The following is an 8,769-nucleotide window of genomic DNA, read 5'->3' on the forward strand; positions in this document are numbered from 1 at the left end:
AAGAGTGAGAGAAAGAGTCTGGAACTCAAACCATGGACAGCCAGATGGGAGTCCAAAACCTTTAACCACCATGCCACTTGCTGCTCCTTTCATTCAGTTCTTAACAGTCCGATGAAGTGGTTATTATCCACCTATTTCAGACAAGAAAATGAGGCTAGAACATTTAAATACCTGTCTCAAAGTGACACAGCCAGAAAGTGATGGAGGCTGGGTTTCAAGCCTCATTGCAATGACCATCATATTAACCAGCAGGTGTGGTTACAAGTCAGTGTTTGCACAGGAGGGGAAGCGATCTAGGTCAAATCAGGTTAGCTGTAAGGTGATGTGTTGGAGGTGGGTGATAGGTCTAATTCTAGGATATGTTTACAATATTTCTATAATAAAAAAAAAAATCAAGGGACCAGGAGATGGCATAATGGTTATGTCACTGGACTTTCAGGCAGTAACTAAGGTTCAAGTCCCGGATCTGGTGGCTTGAAACTCACACTGGCCATATGTGTGTCTGTGCCCAAAATCCCAAGAGGAGAATGGAGAAGGGATTCTGGTGTGGCCATCTCCCTGGGAGGTGATTTCTCATGTTCTGTCTCTCTGTCTCTACAGTGAGCACACATGCCCTATAGCAAAAAAGAAAGAAAGAGAGAGAGAGAGAGAAAGAGAGAAAGAGAAAAAAAGAGAAAGAGAGAAGGAAAGGAAAGGGGAAAGGAGAAAGGGAAAGGAAAAGGAAAAAACGGGCAGGCAAGTGGCACAGTGGCTGGACTGGCCAACCACAGTTCAAGTCCCAGACCTAATAGCTTGCTTTCTCACTTTTCCTCTCTCTGGTCATATTTTAGAAATAATAATAATGATGATGAATAAAATTAAATAAAGTAATTCTTTTTTTTTTTTTTAAAGGGAAGAGAACAGATAGCGTGATGGTTAAGGTGCTAGACCCTCATACGGCTGACAGTGGTTTGAGTCCCAGACCTGGTGGTTTGCTTTCTCACTTTCTCTTTCTTTCTCTATCTGTGCTGGTCAAATTGAAAAATAAATAACAACAAATAAAATAAAATAAATTTTTAAAAAAGGAAAAAACAGTAAAACTGAAGCCACCATGTGGTGCAGTGGTTGGGTGCTGGATTCCCATGTAGTTGACCATGGTTTGAGTCCAGACCCTGGAGCTTGAAACACACACCAGGCACATGCGCATGAGTGCCCAAAATCTCTAGAGAATGCATTGTGGCATGGCCAACCTCCCTGGGGGTGTCAATTCTTGCTTTCTATCGATCTCTGTCTCTCCAGTGAGCACATGCGCCCTATAGTCAAAAAAAAAAAAAAAAAATCCCTCTTGGGACCAGTGACACAAGAACATAGAGGCTCAGGGGTGATCGAGCCCACACTCATAGTGAGACGTGGGTTCTTGTCCCACACTCAAATAATTAGAGTTGAAGACACAGAGTGCAGGTACAGTAAAACAAGAAGTTTATTATAGGAGAAGGAAGGAAAAACAGAGCTCCCAAAAACGGAGGTCCCAGAAAACAGGGTTCCAAGGATGAACTGTGGGGAGGGGTTTGTAGTTGAGTCGAAAGGGGCTTGTTCAGGTTTGTTCTAGGTGGAGCTGGCATATGCATTCCTCTTCTGGTGCAGAGGGGTGCATGCTGGATGGGTCCAATTATTTTCCTAATTTTGGAGTGGGTACCAAGGTCAGGAGGTTCTTTGCCTAGAAGTGTTGGGCCATGAAAATTATCTTACCTTTTTCTAATGGTGTGATGGGGCTTGAAAAAACCCTTTGTTTTAGGTCTAGATCACGCTGCCTACATCAATCATTCAGCCATTGAGGTCTCTCCCAGCAAGGAGCTAAGCTGCTTTGTCCCATCTTAAAACAGCCATTTTGGGAACCAGCAGGTAGTGTGGTGGTTAAGGTGCTGGACACTCCCACATGGCCAACCATGGTTCGAGTCCCAGATCTGGTGGCTTGCTTTATCACTTTCCCTCTCTGATCAAATTAAAATAAATAAATATATAAATAAAAGTAATCATTTTTTAAAAAACAGCCATTTAGGGACCAGCAGATGGCATAATGGTTACATCACTGGGTTCCCACATAGTGTGCTGTGGTTCAAGTCCCAGACCCAGTGGCTTAAAACTCATGTCAGGGGACCAGCAGTGAGCATAATGGCTACGTCACTGGACTCCCATGTAGTCGACCACAGTTCGAGTCTGGGACACGGTGGCTTAAACTCATGCCAGGCACGTGTGTATGCGTGCCCAAGAACCCAAGAGGAGACTGGAGAAGGGATTGCAGCGTGGACATCCCCCCTGGGGGGGTGTGTGTGTGTGATTTCTCACTTTCTGTCTCCCTGTCTTTCTGGCAAGCACACACATCCTATAGCAAAAACCTCTCAAAAAAAAAAAAACTCACCTCACGTCAGACCCAAAATCCTAAGAATGGGAGAGAAAGGATTGCTGTGTAGCCACCCCCTCCAACCCTGGGGATGATTTCTCGCTTTCTGTCTCTCTGTCTCTGTCTCTCTGAAGAGCACACACACCCTATGGAGAAAAAAAATCTCTCAAATAAACTTAAGCCATTTTGTGATTACACTTCGGGCCTATACTCTTTATTTTTAGGGTCCTGTCGCCTACCTCACCAACAGGTGGCAGTGGTTAAGCCGCTGGACTCCCAAATGGCTGGCCACGGTTCCAGTCTCCGACCAGCAGCTTGAAACTCACCCATAGCAAAATAATCTTTCCCCCCCCCCCAAAAAAAAAACAAAAACAAAAAACTCACTCTTTAAAAAAAAATTGAAACCAGTTTTTAAATTGGGTTGAATTGGATTGGGGGTTGAAAGAACCTGTGGGTGCCCCAATGGTTGCCACTATCCCCACCCCAATAACCGTGAGAGCCCTAGCAACAGGGGCAGTAGAGGCTGCACTGGCCTTCCCAAAGCAACCCAACCTAGCAGATGCCTGCGCCACGGGGAGCCGAACTCACGTCTCCAAAGAAACCCCTCCAGAGACACACGGTCCCAGCCCATCCTCTCCCCGTGCGAAAGACTCTTGGGGAGATCCTGCCCCAGCGCAGGGCCAGGTCCCCACCAGAAACAGAACTGAACCCGCCTCTCACAACTCTGAGGAAGCAAGAACACGGGGAACCCAACTGTATGCAGCCCCCAAATCACAGGGATGTAATTCCCCCCCCCCCATACCTGTGGGGACGTGCATAGGCCGAGTCACCTTCGGCCAAAGGAAGCCCTCAGCATTCGCCGGGCTACCTCCTCCCCCTCCCCGCCTCAAGGAGGGGCAGCGACCCCAACAGTCGGGCACCCCCACGAACTCCTGGGCATTACACCCCACTCGCGCCCCTCCAGTCTCGCAGCGTCACGGAGACTGGACAACCCCCGACCTGGTAAGTTCGACGAAGCCGCACCCCAGACCTTCCCAACGGCCCAAACAGCGCGCTGCAGTCTCGCCCCTCTCCCGGGTTATCGAAACACGCCCCCAGCCTCCGAAGCTTCTGGCTCCACCGACCCGCTAGCCGGGTCCTCCTGCCTTGGAAAGAACAGCACGGTTGGAAAGAAGGGTCCTCGGTCTTGACAAGTGGAGGCCTGTCCACGTGGCACAGTGACCGCAAACGAAGGTGAAATCGCCAGAGCTGAGCATGCACAGCGGCAGTTATCTCGAGTATTCCTCGTGGCGCAGGACAACGTACCCGGCGTCCTCAGCGCGGCTGCCGCCCCGTGGACTACAATACCCAGAGTTCTCAGCGCCGCCTCCTCTCCTGGACTACAATAACCAGCGTCCTCAGCACGGTTGCTGATGGACTACGTACAATCGCCCATGATGCTGTCCATCACGACTACCTACCCAGAATTCTCAGCGTGGCCCGGGTGTGCGATACTTGCCATCTTCTTTCAGAGCGTCCTATCCTTATTCTCCTACTCCCAGATTCTGACTTCAATCGCTGAAGGAATTGATATCGGAAGCCAGCTGGGATTTCCTAGCCCAAACTCAGTGTGAATTCTATGCCGAGATGCAGCCGCAGCAAAAAGCTGATCTGATTTATAGGTTGATATGAATGGAAGAATTTAATTTTTATGTATAACTAAAGTTAGATAAAACTGTGACTCATTAACGTTTTAGACTTTTTTGGGGGGGAGGCATTGTATTAATTTTACCCCTACCACCATTTGATATTCCAGCTCTCCGCAAACATATATCACCTCCTCTGAGAAGTCGTCCCTGATTACTCAGTGTAATTTATAGCTCCCACTCCCCTCATCTCCATGTCATCCGGTTGAGGTAGAAGTTAAGAAAGGCACTAGGTAAGCCATAGAAAGATTATGAGGAGGTCATTCAAAGCCAGTCAGATATATTTATTTTCTTTAAAAATCTAGTTTCTGGGGCCGGCAGATGGCGTGATGGTTAAGGCAGCTGGATTCTCACATGGCTGACTGTGGTTCGAGTCCCAGACCTGGCAGCTTGCTTTCTCACTTTCCTTTTCTCTATGTCTCTGATCAACAGCAAAAAGATAAAATAAAATAAAGACAATGAATACAATTAAATATTTTTAAAAATCTAGTTTCTTTCTCTTTTATTGCCTGCCCCTGCAGGTGGACTCCAAATGGAACCAGCAATTGTAATCTACCCCACAGGTCATACCAAAGAACAATTAGAGTCAGAGACCAAGGGCCAGACAACAGAAAAATGAAATCTAAAGTACCTGGGCCCAATAAAAACTACGAGATAAGCTGATAGGCACAAAATGAAATCCCAAAAGTTATAAGGTAGAGACATAACAGGAGCACAAGAAACTGCTTGCAGCAGTGACTTAATGATTGACCTAAAACAAAGGCTTTTTTCCTGGTCCCTCCACATTCCAGGAAGAACATAGTGGTCTTTTATGGCCCAAAACTTTTAGGCAAAGGGAGTCTCCTGATCTTTGTACCTACTCCAAAATTAAGAAAAATAACCAGACCCATTTGGCATGTGACCCCTATCACGAGCGGAATGCATGCACAAGAAGCCCAAACAAAGTCCCTCTGACCCAGATTAAAAAACATCTCCTCAGTAGTATCCCTTCCTTGTATCTGCATCTTTAATTCTTCATGAGCATGAGCCTGAAAGCTTATGGCTCTAGATTTGACTAGACCACACCACCTTCCCACATCACCATGTTCCTATGACATAATTTGTCTTATTCAAAATATAAATCCAAATGTGAAATTGTCTTTTTGTTGTTGATGGTGATCTTTATTGATGTTTTTCCTACAGAAAGCAAGCTCCATGAAGGCAGGGGTGAACATGGAGGTGGAGAAGGGGCCTTGGCACATTCACAATCCCTGGTTGGGCTGCTGGCTACACCTTCCCAGCCTGGATGGTCTTGAGAAACCCTGCCATGGTATCAGAAGCATGTTTGTCAAAATACCTGACACCCTTCATGTCAGTGAGTATGAGCAGCTCTCAACTGACAGAAAGCTTCTTGGTTCACAGGTGGCAGTTGCAAGGTAAGTTGACAGTGTCTTGTTTAGAAGACTGCCACATTGCCATCAACCCATGGAAAAACCTTTTTTTTTTTTAGAGGTGTTCGCTATAGGGTGCATGCACTTGCCAGAAAGACAAAGAGAGACAGAGAGACAAAAAGCGAGAAATCACCCCCCCCCCCCTAGGGAGGATGGCCATGTCGCAATCCCTTCTCCTCCATTCTCCTCTCAGGATCTTGGGCACACATGCATATGCGCCCAGCATGAGTTTAAGCCACTGGGGCCAGGACTCGAACCATGGTTGACTACATGGGAGTCCAACGACATAGCCATTACACCAACTGCTGGTCCCAGAAAAAACATTTTTAAGGTTAGAACAAAATAGCTCTGTAAGAGCAATCACATGCTATTTTCCTTACACTGATGAAGAGTTGAACGACAGTAAAAACCAGGTTTGCTAGAGATTGGACCTGCAGATGTGTGGGGAAATAGCTCACCTGAGCCCAGCTGTAGGGCTGCCATTGCTGACTTACTAGCAAACACAGAAGCCCCTACACCCACAGAAGACCAACACTGGCCACTTCCAAGGAATGGGAGAATGTCCCTAGTTTTGTTGCCATCCCTTGTGTGATGATCAGATACACTCTAGTTTTGTTAAGCCCAGGTGAAATGTTTGGAACATATAGTTTCAGAAGAAGGATTATTAACAAACACAGAAAGAATCAAAGGCATTTCAGCTTTCCAAAAAAAAACAAAGAAACAAGGTTTTTTTGTTTTTTTTTTTTTGAGAGGTTTTTGCTATAGGGTGTGTGCGCTCGCCAGACAGACAGAGAGAGACATAGAGACAGAGAGCAAGAAATCACCCCCCAGAGGGGATGGTCACGCTGCAATCCCTTCTCCTCCATTCTCCTCTCGGGATCTTGGGCACGCACGCACACGCGCCCGGCATGAGTTTTAAGCCACTGGGTCCGGGATGTGAACCGTGGTCGACTACAGGGGAGTCCAGCGACATAGCCATTATGCTAACTGCTGGTTCCCAGAAACAAGGGTTTTTAGGATTGACTGAATATTGTCATAATTGGATATCAAATTTCTCTTTAATAACTCAACCGTGATAATGCCCTTAAAGGCAGAGCTACCAGACCCTAGCATCTGGACTCAGAAGGACAGCCAGCTATGCAAACAATGATGAAAATCTTGTTAATGCCCGAGTTCTGGGACACTCCAACTATGACTTGTCCTTTTTCTTGTTTGTAAATGAGGACAAGGGAAATAGTACACGGGTTCTAACTCAGAAACATGGGGGCCAAGCCAGCAGATCGTGTAGTTGTTAAGTCACTGGATCCCATATGATTAACTGAATAGTTTGAGTCTCAGACCCTGTGTCTTGGAAAACATGCCAGGCACATGGGTGTGGATGCCCAAAATTCTGAGAGGAGGATGGAGGAGAAGGGATTACAGTGTAGCCATTCCCCTGGAAGGTGATTTCTCACTTTGCCTCTCTGTCTCTCTCTGGAAAGCACTTGTACCCTGTAGCAAAACAAACAAAACAACAAACAAACAAAAGTAAAAAAAATAATATGGAGATTAAAATAGACTTGGGAAGGACTATAGCCTGCAATTAGGTACAGTAGCTAGGGCTTGCCACTCTGCATGAGAGCAATCTTAGACACTGCTCTGCTTCTTCAGGCAACTGAAAAAAAAAAATCACTATGGGTTTGCCTCTTTAACAATCTATATTCCTCATTCAGTGGAAAATCTACCATTCTCACATTACTCTGCCAGTAGACTCACCCTGTATGAGGTTCCCTTTTTGTTTGCATCTAATATTCCTGTTTCTCATTGCAATTATCTCAGCAGTGCAACTCTCATACTATTGCCTCTGATGCAATGCCCAATGGCCATATCACCTTGACAAACCAGCTTCTCATACCTAGACAGGACTTTTTAAAAAAATGTATTTATTGTCATCTGTTATTATTTTAAAAAAGAATTATTTAAATTTATTAATTATTATTATTTTTTACTTTAACCAGAGAGGGACAGAGTGAGTAAGAGAGAGAGAGGGAAAGTGAGAAAGCAAGCTGCCAAGCCTAGGACTTGAACCATGGTTGGCCATAACCCCTATAAAGAAGATAGCCATGCTGTAATCCCATCTTCTCCATTCTTCTCCTGTGATTTCAGGCAGGCATGCACATGCAACTGGAGTGATTTTGAAGCTGCCAGGTCTGGGACTTGAATCCTGGTTAGCCATGTGGAAATTCAGTGCCTTAAGCACCAAGCCATTATACCACTGGCATAATAGTGGTATAATTTAAATGGAATAAGATTTACCTAATAGATGCATCTGGGTCTCTAAAGATATGATACAACATTATTAAATTTTAAAGAGAGAATAAGGAATCATGGATTGTATTTCCAAAGGTGCAATACTGATTATTTATCATACTGAAAAAATTAATCAATTGGTAGGTTAATATAAATATATTTCATGGTTTAGAATAGGACATAAAGCAACAAAATATTTAAATACATTTTTTAAATGAATGATACATAAATAAGCTCATGTTCATAACCATATTATTCACCCATTGCTGCATGCTCATATTACTGTTTATTTGAAGTTTTACTTGCACAAGTTCCCTAAGAAGAGTGCTTAGAAGTTCTTGTGGAAATACAGGAACTGAATTCTGTAATTGTTTAAGACAAGAAAATAATATGATAATACGGAGCATTTACTCAGTTTCAATGAATGTGCTTAAATTTGCTCTCTCTGCTACCTGGTAGGAAGAGATTTAGAGCTACCTTGCCCACACAAAGAGGATTCTTCTTTATCTTGCAAAGAAAACGGTCACATGAAATGGAAAAAGTAAAAGGTTTCAGAAGAAAATAAACATATCTTTATCTTTTACTTGGTTTTCTGTTGAAGAAATAACAATGTCCACTGCTAAAAGTCACCTGTAAATCAACATACACATACAAATACTGCTCTGGGGTGACGATTTTATTTTCCTGAGAGCAGGGTATGATACAGTTTTGGATGTTAAGAAGTAGAACAGCAGAAATAAGGTGATTACTCATTTAAGCCAAATGAAAAAAACAAGGTCTAACTGTCTAACCATTCCATTGACTTCAGATAGTCTGCAAGCAGTCACAGACCCTGACACGTTTAATGTCTTCACGGGGGACCCAACGGGCCTTCTGCAATAGTGAATTTCCATGGGAATTCAAGACATGAATCCTATTAATTCTTTAGGTCATTCTCTGCATGTGTTTGTTTTTTAACCATGCATACATTTTTCAGTTTATAGTT

At 44.3% G+C, this 8,769-nt stretch overlaps 1 protein-coding gene across 1 annotated transcript in view; it reads right to left on the reverse strand.

The window, feature by feature from the left end:
• The window catches only part of LOC102482684 (Krueppel-related zinc finger protein 1), a 20,927-nt gene extending 17,266 nt beyond the window's left edge, over positions 1-3,661 (reverse strand). The window contains exon 1 of the mRNA XM_027773694.1: positions 3,505-3,661. The gene's annotated coding sequence lies outside the window, so the exon portion shown is untranslated. The remainder of the gene's footprint in view (positions 1-3,504) is intronic.
• Between the last annotated feature and the right edge of the window lie 5,108 nt (positions 3,662-8,769).

The sequence above is a fragment of the Tupaia chinensis genome, unplaced genomic scaffold (assembly GCF_000334495.1).
Source record: "Tupaia chinensis unplaced genomic scaffold, TupChi_1.0 Scaffold000365_1, whole genome shotgun sequence".
NCBI classification, from domain to species: Eukaryota; Metazoa; Chordata; class Mammalia; order Scandentia; family Tupaiidae; genus Tupaia; species Tupaia belangeri.